This window comes from Nanorana parkeri, unplaced genomic scaffold (genome assembly GCF_000935625.1).
Source record: "Nanorana parkeri isolate BGI_ZX_2015 unplaced genomic scaffold, ASM93562v1 scaffold2875, whole genome shotgun sequence".
Lineage (NCBI taxonomy): Eukaryota > Metazoa > Chordata > Amphibia > Anura > Dicroglossidae > Nanorana > Nanorana parkeri.
In genome coordinates this window covers 45448-64631 of record NW_017309143.1, presented here as the reverse complement: position 1 = coordinate 64631, position 19184 = coordinate 45448, and the positions used below count along the sequence as shown (strand labels likewise).

Below are 19184 nucleotides of genomic sequence, written 5' to 3'. Positions count from 1 at the left end.
CAATCAATTATTATCAAACCAGGCAGGCCTCTGTACTACATAGTTGATGGTAGCTCTAGAAAAGATCGTACAATTATAGTGTCTGCTTGGAATGGAAGGGTATCTATATGCATGAATATATCACTAAAAACACAGTCACAACAAAGCAAACACATTTACAATTTCCCCCAATTTTTCTCTTACAGAACTCAGGGGATGCGGAAACTATTGGCCTAGTTTTGAAAGCAGTCGACAGAAACCGTGACGGTGAAATAAGCTTTAAAGAATATGTCACGTTGGTGTGCGTGGTTGCCAAGGCATATTACAAGCGTCTGCTTAAAGCAAGGAGCTCCCTACCTTGTATTGCTCAACAGCAAGCTCCTGCCAATCAACAACCAACATCTGGTGCTCCAACACTGCAACAGCCAACTCTCCAAGCTCCAAGTTATGCATCTCCACAACAAGCACTGCTTCCAACAGTCGCTCAAGGTCAACAGGGTGCACCAGTTCAACAACCAGCTCAGCAGCTTTGGGTTCAACAAGCAGTACAGGCACCTGTAGGTGCACCAGCTCAATTTCAGCAAGTGCTAACTCAGGCAGCTGGTTATCCATATGTTTGTTCATGGGGAAGCTTACAACCAGTTGCCCCTCAGGCCCCTGCAACACAAGTGCCAGCTGCTCAGGACCTTTCAGCGTCAGTGCCAGCTCCTCAGGCCCCTGCAACACAAGTGCCAGCTGCTCAGGTCCTTTCAGCACCAGTGCCAGCTCCTCAGGCCCCTGCAACACAAGTACCAGCTGCTCAGGTCCTTTCCCCACCAGTGCCAGCTCCTCAGGCCCCTACACCACAAATGTTGCCTCCTCTGGCACCTGGGCCACTAGTGTTTGCTCCTCAGGTCCCTGCAGTATCAACTTCTCAAGTCCCTGCAGCACCAGTCCAAGTTCCTCAGGCTCCTGCAGTACCAGTGCAAGTTCCTCAGGTTCCTGCAGCACCAGTGCAATTTGTTCAGGCCCCTGCAGCACCAGTTCAAGTTCCTCAGGCCCCTGCAGTACCAGTGCAAGTTCCTCAGGTTCCTGCAGCACCAGTGCAATTTGTTCAGGCCCCTGCAGCACCAGTCCAAGTTCCTCAGGCCCCTGCAGCACCAGTGCAATTTGTTCAGGCCCCTGCAGCACCAGTCCAAGTTCCTCAGGTCCCTGCAGTACCAGTGCAATTTGTTCAGGCCCCTGCAGCACCAGTCCAAGTTCCTCAGGGCCCTGCAGCACCAGTCCAAGTTCCTCAGGTCCTTGCAGCACAAGTGCAATTTGTTCAGGCCCCTGCAGTACCAGTGCAAGTTCCTCAGGTCCCTGCAGCACCAGTCCACGTTCCTCAGGCCCCTGCAGTACCAGTGCAAGTTCCTCAGGCCCCTGCAGCACCAGTTCAAGTTCCTCAGGCCCCTGCAGTAGCAGTGCAAGTTCCTCAGGTCCCTGCAGCACCAGTGCAATTTGTTCAGGTACCTGCAGCACCAGTCCAAGTTCCTCAGGTCCCTGCAGCACAAGTGCAATATGTTCAGGCCCCTGCAGCACCAGTCCAAGTTCCTCAGGCCTCTGCAGTACCAGTGCAAGTTCCTCAGGCCCCAGCAGCACAAGTGCCAGTTACTCAGGCCCCAGGAATCCCAGTGTCAGTTCTTCAGATGCCTGATGCTGCGACCCAAACAGTTGCACAATTTCCGTATTACAGATTTTACCAATGGCAATATCAAGCACCACAAGAGCAATATGTAGTTTCGGCACCAGTGCTAGCTCCACAGGTCTCTGCAGTCCAAGTGTCAGCTCCTCAAGCCCCAGCAACAGTTTCTCAGGTCCCTGCAGCACCACTGCAAGCTCAGCAGGTCCCTGTGGCACCAGTGCCAGTTTCTCAGGCCCCTGCTCCACAAGCCTCTCAGGCCCCTGCAGCACCAGCTCAAACTCATCAGGTCTTTGTGGCACCACTGACAGTTCCTCAGGCCTCTGCAGCACCAGTGCAATTTGTTCAAGCCCCTGCAGCATCAGTCCAAGTTCCTCAGGCCCCTGCAGCACCAGTGCAATATGTTCAGGCCCCTGCAGCACCGGTCCAAGTTCCCCAGGCCCCTTCAGCACCAGTGCAATTTGTTCAGATCCCTACAGCACCAGTCCAAGTTCCTCAAGCCCCGGCAGTACCAATGCAATTTGCTCAGGCCCCGGCAGCCCCAGTCCAAGTTCCTCAGGCCCCTGCAGTACCAGTGCAAGTTCCTCAGGCCCCTGTAGCACCAGTCCAAGTTCCTCAGGCCCCTGCAGCACCAGTCCCAGGTCCTCAGGTCCCTGCAGCACAAGTGCAATATGTTCAGGCCCCTGCAGCACCAGTCCAAGTTCCTCATGCCTCTGCAGTACCAGTGCAAGTTCCTCAGGTCCCTGCAGCACCAGTGCAATATGTTCAGGCCCCTGCAGCACCAGTGCAATATGTTCAGGTCCCTGCAGCACCAGTTCAAGTCCCTCAGGTCCCTGCAGTACCAGTGCAATTTGTTCAGGCCCCTGCAGCACCAGTCCAAGTTCCTCAGGCCCCTGCAGTACCAGTGCAATTTGTTCAGGCCCCGGCAGCACCAGTCCAAGTTCCTCAGGTCCCTGCAGCACAAGTGCAATATGTTCAGGCCCCTGCAGCACCAGTCCCAGTTCCTCAGGTCCCTGCAGCACAAGTGCAATATGTTCAGGCCCCTGCAGCACCAGTCCAAGTTCCTGAGGCCTCTGCAGTACCAGTGCAAGTTCCTCAGGTCCCTGCAGCACCAGTGCAATATGTTCAGGCCCCTGCAGCACCAGTCCAAGTTCCTCAGGCCTCTGCAGTACCAGTGCAATTTGTTCAGGCCCCTGCAGCACAAGTGCAATATGTTCAGGCCCCTGCAGCACCAGTCCAAGTTCCTCAGGCCCCTGCAGCACCAGTGCAATTTGTTCAGGCCCCTGCAGCACCAGTCCAAGTTCCTCAGGCCCCTGCAGCACCAGTGCAATTTGTTCAGGCCCCTGCAGCACCAGTCCAAGTTCCTCAGGCCCCTGCAGTACCAGTGCAAGTTCCTCAGGCCCCTGCAGCACCAGTGCAAGTTCCTCAGGCCCCTGCAGCACCAGTGCAAGTTCCTCAGGCCCCTGCAGCACCAGTGCAAGTTCCTCAGGCCCCTGCAGCACCAGTGCAAGTTCCTCAGGCCCCTGCAGCACCAGTGCAATATGTTCAGGCCCCTGCAGCACCAGTCCAAGTTCCTCAGGTCCCTGCAGCACCAGTGCAATTTGTTCAGGCCCCTGCAGCACCAGTCCAAGTTCCTCAGGCCCCTGCAGTACCAGTCCAAGTTCCTCAGGCCCCTGCAGCACCAGTCCAAGTTCCTCAGGCCCCTGCAGTACCAGTGCAAGTTCCTCAGGCCCCTGCAGCACCAGTCCAAGTTCCTCAGGCCCCTTCAGTACCAGTGCAATTTGTTCAGGCCCCTGCAGCACCAGTCCAAGTTCCTCAGGTCCCTGTAGCACAAGTGCAATATGTTCAGACCCCTGCAGCACCAGTCCAAGTTCCTCAGGCCCCTGCAGCACCAGTGCAATTTGTTCAGGCCCCTGCAGCACCAGTCCAAGTTCCTCAGGCCCCTGCAACACCAGTGCAATTTGTTCAGATCCCTACAGCACCAGTCCAAGTTCCTCAAGCCCCGGCAGCACCAGTCCAAGTTCCTCAGGCCCCTGCAGTAGCAGTCCAAGTTCCTCAGGTCCCTGCAGCACCTGTGCAATTTAATCAAGCCCCGGCAGCCCCAGTCCAAGTTCCTCAGGCCCCTGCAGTACCAGTGCAAGGTCCTCAGGCCCCTGCAGTACCAGTGCAATTTGTTCAGGCCCCTACAGCACCAGTGCAATATGTTCAGGCCCCTGCAGCACCAGTCCCAGTTCCTCAGGTCCCTGCAGCACCAGTGCAATTTGTTCAGGCCCCTGCAGCACCAGTCCAAGTTCCTCAGGCCCCTGCAGCACCAGTACAAGTTCCTCAGGCCCCTGCAGTAGCAGTCCAAGTTCCTCAGGTCCCTGCAGCACCTGTGCAATTTGTTCAGGCCCCTGGAGCACCAGTCCAAGTTCCTCAGGCCCCTGCAGTACAAGTGCAAGTTCCCCAGGCCCCTGTAGTACCAGCCCAAGTTCCTCAGGCCCCCGCAGCACCAGTGCAAGTTCTTCAGGTCCCAAGTCAAGAAGCAGACACTAACACTACCTCTCAGGTTGGCACTGAGAATTTATTCCTGGTTCCGTATAATCGATGTGACGGCAGTGTTGGATTTGTGATGTGGACACCAAATGGATATTATTATTACTAAAAGAGGAATGAAGTTTAAGGATCGAATTGTCTGTATATCTGATGTAAAGAACCTGATTTGCCAAACGAAACTCCATTGACTGCCATGAGGTGGAAATGAATTCAGTGAATAAGTCTCTGTGTACTTGTAGTATCTGTAGAAACCGGAATAAAGTGTACTTCTAACAGTCACGTTGGTGTGTTTTTCATGGCTTGTTCTTTATCGATTATCTGCTTCAATATGAATGAGAACATCAAACCTTCCTCCACCTTCTATAGAGCTCTGTAAGGGAAGATATGGAATTCTATCCAACTTCCCTCATGGAATCAGAAGGGAAAACATTCACCTGTGTGGTAAGAATGTCCTGAGATGCCCCTGGGGGACTCCTCTGGACCAAACCTCAAAGTTCCTCCACCTTCTATAGAGTTCTGTGAGGGTAGATATGGAATTCTATCCAACTTCCCTCATGGAATCAGAAGGGAAAACATTCACCTGTGGGGTAAGAATGTCCTGAGATGCCCCTGGGGGACTCCTCTGGACCAAACCTCAAAGTTCCTCCACCTTCTATAGAGTTCTGTGAGGGTAGATATGGAATTCTATCCAACTTCCCTCATTGGATCAGAAGGGAAAAGATTCACCTGTGGGGTAACAATGGCCTGAGCTGCCCCTGGGGGACTCCTCTGGACTAAACCTCAAAGATCCTCCACCTTCTATAGAGCTCTGTGAGGGAGGATATAGAATTCTATCGAACTTCCCTCCTGGCATCAGAAGGGAAAACCTTCACCTGTGGGGTAAGAATGGCCTCAGCTGCACCTGGGGGACTCCTCTGGACCAAACCTCAAAGTTCCTCCACCTTCTATAGAGCTCTGTGAGGGAGGATATGGAATTCTATCCAACTTCCCTCATTGGATCAGAAGGGAAACCTTCACTAGACATGTGCGATTCGTTTAGTTAGGAATCTAAATTCGTACGAATTTCCTGAAATTCGTAAATTCAGAAGCATTGCAGTTTCCCAATGTATCCGAAATACGAAATTCCATTAACGAATTTCGGATCCGAATTTCGTTGAAACGGGAACTAATAATATTACCCCTGTGAGACTGAGGTTGAATAACATGACAAGATTTTTTTTTATCCGAAATACGAATCCGAAACGGAATTTAGTATTTCGGATAAAAAAAAAAGACTGTTTAGTTGACCAATCAGAGGTTTTCTCTTCTGCTGCTGAGGGTTGCATTACAATACAGGCAGGAAATACGAAATTCCGTTCCGTTACGAACATTCGTTATGATGAAGTTAGAAAGCAGAAATACCTTTGTTAATATTGGAGTTGATGGTAGTTTTTTGTTTTTTTTATCCGAAATACGAAATTCGGATCCGAAATCCGTTAACGGAATTTCGTATTTCGGATTTAAAAAAAACTACCATCGACTCCAATATTAACAAAGGTATTTCTGCTTTCTAACTTCATCATAACGAATGTTCGTAAAGTTATGAAAATGTGGCGAAACTAACGAAAATTCGTATTTCGTACAAATCCGGATTGAGTTTCGGACACGGATTACGAAATAACGGATATTCCGAAATGAAACAAATTTTTTGACGGCGCACAAGTCTAACCTTCACCTGTGGGGTAACAATGGCCTCAGCTGCCCCTGGGGGACTCCTCTGGACCAAACCTTCTGTACGTGTTCCCATCTAGGGAGATTCACACCACTTAGTGGAATTCCCCCCCTTACCTTCTTCCTGGGGACCACTATGTCCCTAAAATGAAGGTAAGTGGGGGAATTCCACTAATGGAAAAACAGACCCAACAGAGGTCCTGACCATTCCCCGAATCCCCACAATGACCATATGTGGAGAAAACTTCTTCTTTAACTATGTACCTATGAGAAAATGTAACGCAGATTGCTTCATCACTGACCTCTTTAGAGATCTGCAGAACATTGCTCCATCCCATCTCCACCCTGACAGATCCATATTGATATATTCTGCAGATTATTCCATCACTGACCTCTCTAGAGATCTGCAGCACATTGCTCCGTCCCATCTCCCTCCTGACAGATACATATTGATATATTCTGCACAATCCTCTGATCCATGTGATATAATATCACCCTCTACTGCTCACCATCGGGAATATATGATGATTTCCCTTTAAGTACAGAACTTTCATTAGCTCCTAGGACCTCAGATGTACCTCGTACGCCCTGCAGACTGTCCTTCCACGTCGGGCGCACACCTGAGGGTATAAATGACAGTAGAATAGATGACATCCTGATCTGTGTAGATGTCAGAGGACACAATTACTCCCACTGTACGTACAGGATCTGTGCTGTGTGAATGTAATATGAATCGTTACATTGTAGTCAGCTGCAGCTTTCACTGACTCTAAATAGAAGACAAATACATGAACCATGAACATGAAATAGATGGAGCAAGCCGTCAGAGAGAGAAAAGAATGTGCGTGTATTTATATATTCCCTATTTTATGTCTGATAATGTACCCATAAGCCTATCAAGTCTGATCATTTAAAAAAAGGCTGCTGCAACGTAAAAGAGACACTTTACATTAGAGAGAGATACATGTGATAAGAGCAGTGGCGTCACAAGGGGGGTGCGGCCCGTACCCGGGTGACACCTTTGGAGGGGTGACGCCCAAATGACTGACAGTCATTTGGGTGTCACCCCCTCTAAAAAGTCGGGCACTCGGTCATGGACCGAGCGCCCGACAGTTGCAGGAGAAAGGAGGGGACTCGGCGGCATACCTTATCCCGCCAGATGAACGTCCCCTCCTCTCCCTGCTGGCGTCCATCACCAAGATGGCCGCCGGCAGAAGTCACTTAGATGACCGTACAAATGCGCGCGATGACGTCACTGCGAGGTTTCACCCGCCCTCGGGACGCCCCTGGATAAGAGACTGTCACATTAGAGAGAGAATGTAAGGGGGGACCACCGATGTAAAAAATAAAACATTGTGGGGTTCCCTCGGCAATTTATACCTGACCCTTTAGGTCTAGTGGGGATTTGTAAGGGGTAACCCCCAACACACAAAAAAAGAAAAAGGTGGGTTCCCCCCTAAATCCGGGCAGCAGCCTGGCAGGGCAGGAAAGGGGAGGACGTGCGAGCGACTCCCCCTCCCTCCACTATACCAGGCCACATACCAATGGGGGCAAGGGCCTCTTCCCCACACCCCTGGCCCCCGTGTTTCGTGGGGGATCTGCGGAGCAGGGGGACTCCTCTACATCTGGACACCCCCTTTCATAAAAGGGGCACCCAGATGCCGCCCCCCCTTGTGAAACTAATTAACTAAAGGGTTAAATAAAATGTAAATAAACACACTGCACCTTAGAGAAAAAATCCTTTAACCACTTGCAGGAATTTTTTTTCCCGCTAGAGGGCGCCTACGAGCAGCATCCCGTTCTGGAGACGGCAACCCGCAGATGCTGCAGTGCCGTCCGTCCGTTTTTTTTACTACGGGCGGACGGCAAGAGGTTAAACAGCAATTACCGGCTGTGACATACAAGCGTTTGGGCCACTCTATAGCCATGCGATCGCTTGTATGATGGCAATGTGCAGCCTCCTCCCCCCCTGCGCACTTCCGCCGATTCCCCTGTGATTTCTCTGGCTGCTGTAGCCAGAAGAAGAAGCTGGGGAAGCAGATCTGTGCTTTTTCAGCTTCTTTGGGGGTCCCTCTGTGTCTTAGAGACCCCTAATGTCCCCATAAAGAGGACCTGTCATTGTATATTGGCTATCACATAGGGGGCTTCTTAGTCCCTTATGTGATAGCAATAAAGTTAAGTGTAAAAAACACCAAAAAAATGACATGTAAAAAAAAGAAACCCGCATATATACGCGTTGGGTACGCCTACGTGCGAAAACAAAACTTACGTCGCACATGTTACATATCACCGCGAGCGCCAGAGCGCGAGCAATAATTTTAGGGCCATTAATCACTGATAACACTAAACGGATGAGCCGTAAAATCTTTTAAAATGTCGCTTATGGGCAATTTTAAGTATGGTAGTTTTTTGCAATTTCGCGGGTGCGCGCAATTTTAAGGCTTGACATGTTTGGTGTCTATTTACCTGAAGTGACCTCGTCTTTTATATTTTACCAAAAAATTGAGTAAATATAAATGTTTCATAACATAACGTAGTGAAAACAGGTTTTTTTTTCAACATTTTAGGAACTTCTTTCATGATATAGTAAAAAATAAAACCCCCAGTGGTGATTAAATACCACCAAAAGAAAGCTCTATGTGTCCCCAAAAAAGGGTATAAAATTAATTTCAGTACAGCGCTGCATGACGGAATAAATATCAGTCAAAGTACCGCAGCGCTGAATACTGAAAAATGGCCTGGATGGGAAGGGGGTTTAACACCCCCAGTGGCATCACAAGGGGGGTTGCGGGGGTGTGGCTCGCACCCAGGTGACACCATTGGAGGGGTGACACCAAGATGACTGACAGTCATTTTACAGTCATTTTGGTGTCACCCCCTCTAAAAAGTCGGGCACTTGGTTATGGACCGAGAGCCCGACAGTGTCAGGAGAGAGGAGGGGCCCCAGCGGAATATCTCATCCTGCCGGGTGAACGTCCCCTCCTCTCTCTGTCGGCGTTCATCACTAAGATGGCCGCTGGCAGGCGTCAATTAGATGACCGCACATCGCAATGACGTCACGTTGGGGTGTCACCCGTTCTCCTTTACGGGTGACAGCCGGCCTCGGGACGCCCCTGAACACCCCAGTCATCAATTGGTTCATTGAACAAAAAACACAACACAGGTTTTTGACAATTCCTTTATTTAAAAAAAAAAAAATCCCACGATGTCCATCCCAACCCTTTCCGATCGACCCCCACCCTGCTGACTCCCCCGATGCAATGTTTACATCAGGCAGTGATAAAGAAAGACGGTTATTGGCTATTTAAAATTAAAATAGCCAATAGCAGGCTGGCTAATGCACCCCCCCCGCTGCCTGATGTCAGTCACAGAGGAGCAGACTTGAGAGAGAACTTTCTCTCTCAGGTCTGCTCCTCTGCGGACTGACAGAAGGCAGTTGGCAGCAGCCATAAACAAAGCCTGCTATTGGCTATTTTAAATTGCAATAGCCAATAGCAGGCTGGCTAATGCACCCGCCCCCTGCCTGATGTCAATCAGCAGAAAAGGAGACCTGGGAGAGAAAGTTCTCTCTCAGGTCCGCTCCTCTGTGCAGGCAGTGGGCGGGTGCATTAGCCAGCCTGCTATTGGCTATTTCAATTTTAAATAGCCAATAGCAGGCTTTGTTTATTTCTGCCCACTGCCCAATGTAAACATTGCATCGAGGAGTCAGCAGGGTGGGAGGTTTTTCCTCGTTTGGCCGACGCTCGAGTGACATTGTGGGACATTTTTTTTTATTTTTAAATAAAGGAATTGTCAAAAACTTGTGTTGTGTTTTTGTTCAATTCAAAGATTTTTTTTTAAGGTGTGGTGTATTTATTTTATTTATTATATTTTTTTAACTCTTTCGTGAATGAGTAGAGGTACAACTACCCGTTACTCATTCACAAGGGGGGGTCGGCATCTGGGTGCCCCTTTTACCCTGGCCCAGTGGTTGTGGGGGTCTGCGGGCAGGGGGGCTCCTCTGCATCTGGGCACCCCCTTTCATAAAAGGAGCACCCACATGCCACCCTCCCCTTGTGAAACTCATTCACTAAAGGGTTAAATATAATGTAAATAAACACACAACACCTTAGAGAAAAAATCCTTTAACCACTTGCGTGATTTTTTTTCCCACTAGAGGGCGCCCACGAGCAGAGTCCCGAAAATGTATTTCAACAGCAAGTACCGGCTGTGACATACAAGCGTTCGGGCCGCTTGTATGATGGCAATGGGAACAAGGTGCTTTTCCCGAGGGTCCCCCCTTGGAAAACCACCCTCCCATTGGGCATGTGGCCTGGTATGGCAGAGGCAGGGGGGGCGCTCGCACATTTCCCTCTCTTTTCAGCCCTGCCAGGCTGCTTCCTGGATTAAGGGTTTAGTATGGGATTTTAGGGGGGGCCCAATGTTTTTTTCATTTTGTTTTTTTTGGGGTTGCCTCTTAAAATTCCTACCAGACCTAAGGGGTCTGGTATGAGTTGCTAGGGAAACTGCATGCTGTTTTGTTTTTTACATCGGAAGTCCCCACCTACATTCCTACCAGACCTAAAGGGTCTGGTATGAACTGTGGAGGGGTATCCCATGCTGTTTTTTTTATATTATTATTTCTGTGGACTGTTTAACACTTTAGTGTATTCTGTGACAGCTGTCATAGTACCGTATTTGTTTACATTCGGGATCGGAATGTCAGTAAAGAAGCAGAAGCTGTTACAGAATAACATGGATCTCTCAGCCTATTTTGTTTACATTTTGTAACAATATTGTTTTACTTTGTTTTCATTTAGATTATTGTCCATAATTCAAAAGGTGAAGTTGCATTCTGTTTGTATCCTTTTGTGTCTTCAATAGGTACTTTTTCGAGGGTGGAGGATGTTGGTATTCTGTCGACGCGTTTCGCCCCAATACCACAAGCAGACAATGCACCTCGGATATACAGACTGAACACATGTTAATGCGAACCCTAAAATAGATGGACCGCTCTGGACATCAACCACACTGAATAAGCCACCCTAAAAGCACCCTGTGTCTGTCCAGCTCTAACATCCTTTTGAATTATGGACAACACCGAAAAGAACTTCCACATTGGTCTAATTCCACAGACTTCTATCAAACGTGAGGGAAAGCTTTATTATATATATCCGTTAAGGATTCCTTGACATTCAATAGTCTTCACTCTAATTCAAAGTCCAGTAAGAATAAGGATAAGCCTGTCACTAAAATAGTGGAAATAATGATTAAAGCTGTCTAAAGAGATCACATAATAAGGAAGATCCTGTATCCTTCAATTGCAGCAGATCACAACCTTGCTAAAGCCTGCTAAGAGGGGGGTTAATAGTACACACGGCTTAATCGACACTGGTTGCACAGAGGTTGTTGAAAAGAAAAAACTACTTGTAACCACTCTGCCACTGTAAATACTAAACCAAACCTGCTAAAAGCCCACGGAGGAGAAGGGGCTAGTAGCACACACGGATTAACCGACACAGCTGCTTAGAGGGCGCTGAAAAGAAAAGAAACTCCTTGTAACTATTTTTTTATTGTGAATACTAAGCTTCCAAATCTAAAGCAATGCAAAAGGCAATTTAAAGCCACAGAATCACAAACAAATAGTAACAAAAGGAAACTTCTCTTACCCCAATCAATTAACGAATAATAGCGTCTCACAACTGCAGGTGACATTCCATACGCAGAGACTCTCAGTGGTGGGAATTGGATACGGGCAACAAACCACAAGCGGACTTATCCCCTACCCCACAATATGTGTGATGGTCCCCCAAAAAAACATGTGAAATATACGAGAGCAATTTATCTGATCAAACTGCTTATTAGAAGACCAAAAACTGAATGTCATGCTTCAATGTTTTTCATTTCAGTGAGTGAAATAATGGCTATGTCCCACTAGTGATTTTTTCCTTTAATAAATTAATATTTTTTGCAACTGAATTGCCTGTCCGGATCCTCTATTAAGCTCTTTGACTGGCTGTCTCCCAGCAAGTCTATTTTTTTCAGTAAATGTGTTTATTTGGTTACGGATCTGATTGACTAGCAACTTGCATTTAAACAAATAGGTAAAATCGAGAGTCGGATCTCCAGGAAGAAACACAATCCTTATATTCCTGTAAAATGAGACATGTCGTATTTTTCTGGTCTGGTCTGGAACGGACTGCGCTGGTGTGAACAGAGGCCAGAAATAGCATAGGGATACATTAGGATGCATTTTGGGTCCGGAAACAATTTGGTCTGGTCTAGGGCCTGAGGGCCCATTCACACCACATCCAGATCATCTTTCTGGATGTGGTGTAAATGGGCCCTCAGGATACAAGTACAGAATGTTAACGAAGAGCAGAGAAGCCGGAGAGCTGTAAATGACAGATCTACCGCCTCCTTCTTTCATCCCAAATGAAAGTCGGATGTATTTGAATTTCATGATCAAACATTTGGGTATGTTCGGATTCATTATTTCTGTCATTCGGAAATTCAGATGCATGTCTAGTGATCAGAGACTGTTACATCAGAGAGATATACATATGATCAGAAACTGTCACATCAGAGATATACATTTGATAAGAGACTGTCATATTGGAGGTATACATGTGATTAGAGACTGTCACATGAGGTGGTAGATGTGATTAGGGATGAGTGAATCTGCCCGGGTTTGCACTGGGAAGGGGGGTTTGTTGAATCCTGTCTGAAATCTAATTTGCATCAAACCCTATTGAAGTCTATAGGAGAAGAATCTTGATACTACATTCTGGCCAATTTCAAGACTAATAATCCAGCTATTGTCAAAGCAAGGGCCTGGGGGCCTGGGCACTGACATGGGGGGCTGGGCACTGCCATGGGGGACATTTGCATTTTACACTTAGCTTGACATAAATACAATATCAGTATCCCCAATCTGATTCATTTGAACACAATAAAAAACACTTTTTTAGGTAGATTTGGCTTTGACACCTTATCTTTCATCCAGCGGTAATAGGCCAGAATTCACTGGTGTAAGTAGAAGCTCCCGACTGATCTAAAAGCAGAACAGTTTATTAGATTGTGATCTCCATTTTTCGCAGTTCCATGCTCCATTGTCTTAATCGCTTCAGAAAGTGTGCACAAAAACACTTCAAAACTACAACCCCACATTCCCCAAATCCCCTTCCCATCCTCGTATCCCCAATTATTCCCGAGGTACTCAAAATATAGATTTCAGATTTGGGTACCACATGCACCACAGAGCTTGATGGGAGCAGAACCTCAATGACACAAGTCAGGAGCAACAGTCGCGTCTTCCTCCTCTACATTCCCCTGTTCAACAATATCCCGCTGCATCCATCATAATCTCTATGTCCTCTAGTTAAGGAGAGAAGCCTCACAAGGGCTTTCAGAGGGTTAGGATACACCACGTCAAGCAGAGAAGATCACCTGAAGGCTTCAATTCTCCTACACCCACCCTGCAATCTCCAGCAGCATCTCCCCCCCACCCATGGTTCCTGCCCCCATTCTCACCCATTTGGGGGTCTCAATATTCTTGTTGTATTGTGCTAAATAAAAATATGTACAGATTCAAGCACGCAGAGTGGGATCCCCTTGTAATGTTCGCAGCAAATATGCAGACCCAGGGGATCCAAAAACCTTGCCACCGTGGTCCTCAAAAAATTGGAAACACCATTTGTCTAATAAGCTTTATATGATCAATGTGTGAACAACTCAAATTTATGCGATTTTGAGTGTGTAAACTTTTACAAAAATATAGTTAAAGTTGGCACTGACAATCAATGAAAGGGGCATTGACCACTAACAATGGGAGGCACCCATCAATGACCACCAACAAAAGGGGCATGGATCACCAAGATAAGAAGGCACTCCTGACTGACCACCAAGAAAATGGGCATTGACTACCAACATAAGAAGGCACTCACTACTGACCACAAAGAAAAGGGGCATTGACCACCAATATAAGGGGGCACTCATCAGTGACCACCAATGAAAAGGGGCATTGACCACCAACTAAGGGGGCAGTCATCACTGACCACCAATGAAAGGGGCATTGACCACCAGTATAAGGAGGCACTCATCACTGACCACCAACATAAGTAGACACTCATCACTGACCACCAAGTAGCAGATTGGCTGCAGCCTTGTGAGACACCATAGGCTGACAGCCCAGAAACAGGGAGCATATCGAAAATCCGGCACGGATTTCCGGATATTGTGACAGGGGCACTCATCAGTGACCACCAATGAAAGGGGCATTGACCACCAATATAAGGAGCACTCACCACTGACCACCAATGAAAGTTACATTGACCAACATAGGGAGGCACAATGAGAGGGGCATTGCCCACCAACATAAGGGCACACGCATTACTGACCACCAATATAAGGGGGCACTCATCATTTCCCAAAAAAGAAAGGGGAATTGACCATCAATACCAGGGGGCACTGATCACTGACCATCAATGTAAAGGGGCACTCATCACTGGCCACCAAGAAAAGGGGCATTGACTACCAACATAAGAAGACACTCATCACTGACCACAAAGAAAAGGTGCATTGACCGCCAATATAAAGGGGCACTCATCAGTGACCACCAATTAAAGGGGCATTGACTACCAACTAAGGCGGCAGTCATCACTGACCACCAATGAAAGGGGCATTGACCACCAATATAAGGAGGCACTAATCACTGACCACCAACGGAAGCTATATTGACCACCAACATAAACAGGCACTCATTACTGACCACCGATGAGAGTGGCATTGCCCACCAACATAAGAGGTCATCCATTGACCAACAATATAAGGGGGCACTCATCATTGGCCAACAAAGAAAGGGGAATTGACCATCAATACAAGGGGGCACTGATCACTGGCCACCAAGAAAAGGGGCATTGACTACCAACATAAGAAGGCACTCATCACTGACCACAAAGAAAAGTGGCATTGACCACCAATATAAGGGGGCACTCATCAGTGACCACCAATGAAAAGGGGCATTGACCACCAACTAAGGGGGCAGTCATCACTGACCACCAATGAAAGGGGCATTGACCAATGACCACCAATATAAGGAGGCACTCATTACTGACCACCAACGAAAGTTACATTGACCACCAACATAAGGAGGCACTCATTACTGACCACCAATGAAAGGGGCATTGCCCCTCCAATATAAGGAGGCACTCATCTCTGACCACCAGCTAAAGTTACATTGACCACCAACATAATGGCGCATGCATTACTGACCACCAATATAAGGGGGCACTTATCATTGGCCAACAAAAAAAGGGGAATTGACCATCAATACAAGGGCGCACTCATCACTGGCCACCAACAAAAGAGGCATTGACCGCCTACATCAGAGGGCATTTGTTACCACCATCTTAAGAGGTTATTCACCACTTACTACCAATATCAGGATAGGTCAGGATAGGGTTTGCCTGGTGCTTCTTGGTAAACCCTTCTTTTTTTAAATCTTTTCTAGGTAACAGTCACCTTTTTGTCTTTATAGAAGAGTGACTATGTATCTGAAATCTGAAATCATTTTTGAGATAGAAGCCAGTTGAAGTGTTAGGGTATCTAAAATGGAAGGCACCTTTAGGAGCAGGACACGGCTTCCCTAACTTGGAGGAGGTCTTGGTAAAGGCACTGCCCAGAAAAGAGGCATTATATAACCAACTTGGCCTAAAACATGACCTGAAGACCTCCAATCAGAGCTGGAGTTTGTTTGGGCAAAGCGTTGCCCGGGCTAGCTTGCCGAGCTAGCTTCCCATGCAACTTCTAGCGACTTGTCTCCACACCACTGAGAAAACCTTTGTCCTCCCAGATGCCATACCGCCATAACACGTTGAAGTATCAGATATACACGCCACGTTAATAGATGGAATTTCTTTTATTATTAGGTCCTGCCCACATTTTGTGGATCTCATACCACCTTGACCAACCTTCGGCTGGCACCCTTTTTCACCAACGAGTTATTACGAATGTTTTACAATCTCTGAAATTGTAGTGTTGTGTTATAATTAGAGCTCTCCAGTGCAGATTGGCGCTGCCATTATTAGGCAGTTCCTCCAAGTGGCATCTTAGCGAGCATGGTATTTTTGTAAGGTTGGCAAGATCCCAGGAACAGTTTGCAAGGAATGCAGAGAGAAACACGAGGATAGTAAAAGGTTTATTTTTAAAATGTTATTGCTGTGGAGGAGCTAGCTGTGAATCACGTTATAGTAGTAACAGGAGCAGGACACATGACGGGTTCCGATTCACTGAACGATCACATGTGTATCATTTGCTCTAAAAGCCATGTGACGGTTATCTTTAATTCTCATTGGCCCTATAAGTCCGTCGTCGTCCTAGCACCTCTCTTGGGGAGCAGGATGTGGAGAGGGGACCCTCTTTCTTCAACATTGGTACAAGGTGCCTTTCAAGATGGGAAGGGGGGCTACTACTGCCTTTTGCAAGCACCCCCCAATGTTGAAAGGCTTGTGGCCATGTATGGTACGGGAAGGTGGGGGAGGCGGATGCATGCATACTGCCCTTTCTTTCCTGGCCACCCAGGTTGCATAACTGGCTAAGGGCCTGGTTAAAATTTGAAAAGGATTTAATTCATTGCCAAGTCCCATAGACCCCTGATGTCTCCCTAAAGAGAACCTGTCACCAATATGACATAGGTGGCTTATTTTGCTCCTATGTGTTAGCAATAAAGTTAAGTAAAAAAATGTAAAACATGAAAAACACCCTTCAAAAAAATTTTTAAGTCCCCACTCCAGAGTATACATTCATACACTGTATTGCCAAAAGTATTGGGACACCCCTCCAAATCATTGGATTCAGGTGTTCCGTGACATTTCCTTGCTACTAAATATTCCACTGTCACCTGTTAGTGGGATTATAACAAAGTGGAAACAACTGGGAACAACAGCAACTCAGCCACGAAGTGGTAGGCCACGTAAAATGACAGAGCGGGGTCAGCGCATGCTGAAGCGCACAATGCACAGAAGTTGCCAATTGTCTGCAGAGTCAATAGCTACAGACCTCCAAACTTCGTGTGGCCTTCAGATTGGCACAACAACAGTGCCTAGAGAGCTTCATGGAATGGGTTTCCATGGCCGAGCAGCTGCACCCAAGCCTTACATCACCATGTGCAATGCAAAGCATGGGATGCCGTGGTATAAAGCACGCCGCCACTGGACTCTAGAGAAGTGGAGACGTGTTCTCTGGAGTGACCAATCACGCTTCTCTGTCTGGCAATCCGATGGACGTGTCTGGGTTTGGCGGTTGCCAGGAGAACGGTACTTACATAGTTACATAGTATTTGAGGTTGAATAAAGACATTAGTCCATCAAGTCCAACCTATTGGGATCTCATTCTAGGAGTACCTGTACCCCTGTATATTACGGTCCCTTAGGCAGCGAGTTCCAACCGCTCTAACTGTGAAGAACCCCCTTCGCCCCTTGTGCTGGAATTTTTTTTCCACCAATTTTAGGTGATGGCCTCTAGTTTTTGTAATGGAGTTAATTTTAAATAGTTTATCGCTAATGTTGCTGCCACCATTGAACATCTTGTACATGGAAATCATATCCCCCCTTAATCTCCTCACCTCCAATGTGAACATGTTTAAATGTAGTAGCCTTGTCTCATAGCTCTGGTCCTCCATACCCCTAATTAGTTTGGTTGCCCTCCGCTGGCCTCTTTCCAGCTCAAGGACATCTTTTCTTAGTACTGGTGACCAGAACTGGACTCCGTACTCCAGAGTCCAGATGAGGTCGAACCAATGATCTATAAAGTGGCCTGACTGCATTGTGCCAAGTGTAAAGTTTGGTGGAGGGGGGATTATGGTGTGGAGTTGTTTATCAGGGGTTGGGTTTGGCCGCTTAGTTCCAGTGAAGGGAACTCTTAAGGCATCAGCATACCAAGACATTTTGGACAATTTCATGCTCCCAACTGTGTGGGAACAGTTTGAGGATGGCCCCTTCCTGTTCCAACATGACTGTGCACCATTGCACAAAGCAAGGTCCATGAAGACATGGATGAAATTGGGGTGGAGGAACTTGACTGGCCTGCACCGAGTCCTGACCTCAACCCCATAGAACACCTTTGGGATGAATGAGAGCGAAGACTGCGAGCCCGGCCTTCTCCTCCAACATCAGTACCGGACCTCACAATTGGCAAACATTCCCATAGACACAATCCTAAACCTTGTGGACGCCTTCCCAGATAAGTTGAAGCTGTTATAGTGGCAAAGGGCGGAGCCAACTCAATATTGAACCCTACAGGCTAAGACTGGGATGCCATTAGAGTTCATGTGCATGTAAAGGCCGGCGTCCCAATACTTTTGGCAATATAGTGTATATACCATAAATATGATGCCGAGTGCAGCACAGGAGGCACAGCGCCCATGTTGTTGTTTTATTTTGGAGGTTCACCTCTCTACATGTACGATGTGACAGGTGATTATAGGCCCAGCACATGGAATGCAGCTTCTAAATTGATATTTTATGGGCCGAGTTGTAGTGGGGAAGATTAATGGTTTTACTTATCCAGCATCCCGCAGCTATAATCAGAGAGGAACACTCACAATTACATCATCACCTTAATGTGTAAACCTGGCTTAACTGGGACATCAAGGCCATATATATAGAGGCAGAGAGCTCAGTGCTGTACTGTATGGATCGCTGCTCTCCACTCCGAAACAAAACACGCAGGTAAGTGACCGATGGCTTCTACTTATCTAAAACTACCGAAAAAACTAGACTGATTTAATTAATGCTGCTAGCATGGATGTATTCCTTCAAATCTATCGCTATCCACAAAGTAGATATCTAGGACTATTTTTTGTTTTGTTTTATAAAATGCATTATTCTACTTTTATTGCATGACATTTATTGAATGTCCAGCAACAAAAAAATTTGATAGAATAATGCATTTTTTAGAAACAATGTCTTCAAATGTTTGCATGTTGTTTGACTGGCATTTCTTTTGATTTTAATTCTGACCAAATAATACACCTCCGCAAATTTGTTATTTTTATTTTAATGAAAATGTATCTATTTTATACTCCAGTATTTCATATGTATGTGGTAAATAATTGTATTTGACATGCAAAAATGTTGCAAATTTATCAATATTATTTCACTAGCCCTTCAGGTTTTTTCTTTGTTTAATTCAATTTATCTTACTTTATTGTATTCATTTATTTCTCCTTATTTTATTTTAGTTACTATTTTTTTTATTATTGTAGTATATACATCTCTTTCCATAACTTCTTCACCTCATTTAATTTCTCCTATTAATCCCT

General features: G+C 46.8%; 1 long non-coding RNA gene across 2 annotated transcripts; it reads left to right on the top strand.

The window, feature by feature from the left end:
• Positions 1–630: 630 nt before the first annotated feature.
• LOC108802461 lies at positions 631–3593 on the top strand. Of its 2 annotated transcripts, none has more exons than XR_001942224.1 (3): positions 631–722; positions 753–782; positions 3579–3593. It is a non-coding gene; the product is annotated as an uncharacterized LOC108802461 (long non-coding RNA). The 2 variants fall into 2 exon arrangements; XR_001942225.1 differs by lacking the exon at positions 3579–3593 and adding an exon at positions 1875–1902.
• Positions 3594–19184: the final 15591 nt, after the last annotated feature.